This window comes from Apteryx mantelli, chromosome 1 (genome assembly GCF_036417845.1).
Source record: "Apteryx mantelli isolate bAptMan1 chromosome 1, bAptMan1.hap1, whole genome shotgun sequence".
Taxonomy (NCBI): Eukaryota; Metazoa; Chordata; class Aves; order Apterygiformes; family Apterygidae; genus Apteryx; species Apteryx mantelli.
Window position 1 is genome coordinate 142,048,857 of NC_089978.1, and position 2,290 is coordinate 142,051,146.

The following is a 2,290-nucleotide window of genomic DNA, read 5'->3' on the forward strand; positions in this document are numbered from 1 at the left end:
TGGTTCAAAGCTCTCCTGTGTAAGTTAACTTTTCCACATCCTAGGTAGCAGCTCTTTGCCCTGCTATTAGGAAACATAACGGTAGCGCCTTGGTTCCCAGTGGAAAACTAGACTAATGCTGGTGAAAGAAACAGGCACAAAGGTTTTTCTAGAATTATTTGTTAATCTTGTAGTAAAGTAAGCAAAAACAACAACGGGGTTCTCCTGCATTACAGAACATTGGTTTTGCTAGGGCACTGCCACGAAGGGTTTAATAGTGTGGGCAATCCCCACCATTATCGATCATTGTAATGGCTGATGAATGATAAAGGTTTTGCTCCCCGGGTAGAGAACTTGCTTAAAAACAGCAAGCTCTAAAAAATCACCAGTGAAATTTCGCTCGTGATGCTGCTTTGCCAAATGAGGGCTCCATGATTAACCTGCCCTCCCCTGCCTCCCGCTCCCTGCTGTAAGCACTCATAACTCACTGGTTCACAGCACAGAGCGAGAGCCTGGTTCTGGCTGAGCCAGAGCTGAGTGATGTGACGCAGCAAGGCATGCGGCCAGGGGAGAGGCGAGGAGGAAGAGACCTTCCCCCCACCTAACCGGACAGCCTTTACCGTATGGCCTGGCAGAGGGGATTGAATTTTCCTTCGTTGTCCTTTGACTAGGTCTGCTGTGGGCACTCATCACGTGAAATGATACTGAGGTTGTTCCCCACCAAATGCCATACAGCACGTGGTCGAGTCTGCCTTTATCCCCCCATTCACATCCATGCATCTGCCCCTGCCTCCTTTTTTTTTTTTTTTTTACTTTCTTGGGTTTGCCTGTTAGAATGAATATTTCCATGCTTTTATTCACAGCTGTTATTATAATTCCTTCTAAAGCAAGAGCTGAGTTTATCAGGTAATTATTGGACTCTAGGACCTGAGGCTTTCAGAAAAATAAATACCATGGCAACTGATTGGCAACAAATCCATGGCTTCTTTTACACCATTAAAGAAATATAACTAAAGCTTTAGAGGTTTTTTTTTTGGTTTCTGACCCCTCATCTAAACCAATTGCAGATTCTCTGAAGCCATACCACAAAGTCACCGACACCTTGAAGCAAAGTGAATTCAGTTGCCCTGTATAGGGGGGAATAGGAACAGCCAGGAGGGCTACCTGGGGCTGATGCGTCTGGATAACAAATGGAAAGGAGAAAGGAAGGCTGGCCAGACCACTTACAGCATCTGGGCCCAAATAAGATCAGATAGCCAGGGCCAAGAAGCTTGTCTGCTGGTGGCTCTTCCTCGACTGGAAAAGGCAGATGCTAAGGAGACTTCACTAATTTCCCCTGCCTGGAACCTGTAATGAGCTCGGAGCAGAACAGCAAAAGGGCACATCTGTTGGTTTCCCCTAAGCTGGAAAGGGCTGGAAGCCAAGAGACATGTCTAGGGACTAATTTGCTGGCCTGTCTATGGCACAGGAGAGAGTCTGAGTCCAGAAAAAAGCCCTGTGCATTCTGCCTGAGAGCTGGGAAAACTGGCGAGCATCAGTAACTGCTTAAGGATGATATACCTTAAGGGGCAGGAGAAAGGCTTATTTTCATCTGTGCAAATGTTCACTTAAAATTCCAGTCCTTCTTATTATACACATTTAGTGCTATGAAAGCCTATGTTCTGCCACTGACGAGATGCTAAAAAATATACTACCCCAACACACAGCACTAGCCAGAAGGGAAGCTGCTGAGTGCAAGGCCTTTATGCCCACTGATGGGCAGAAATGATCTTTGCATCCAGGCAGTGCCTACCATAATGGGGATAGAGATATCCAGGGCAGTGCAGGTAATGGAGACACTGCAGCCTTGCTGAATTAGCGATTCAGCTGGGATAATATCTTCTCTTTCTCAGCACAGTTAATTAGCCAGGGCATCTAGGCTGTATCTGGTACTCTCAGGTAAAGTATATACTGGTAAATGTATACTCGAAAAAACACATAATGATCTGTTTAATTTTTAAACCTACTGTTGTTTGTTAAAATATTATTTGGAAAGCCAAAAATCAATTAATTGCCCTTTCCTAAAGACAGAATTATTCCAGAATAGATGGAACTGGTATGGGATAGCCAACACCCATGCTATTAACCTCTCTCACCCCCAAATCAGTCTGATTGCACCCAGACTTTCTATTAGGAATGATCTCTGGCCCACATATAACTCCTGAACGATGCCCAGGCATTGCTCAGGGACGTGCTGGCTGGCACAAACCAAATCCATGCCGAGGACCACTCCAACAGCTGGACACTGCATATGACTCTGTTCCTATGGCCG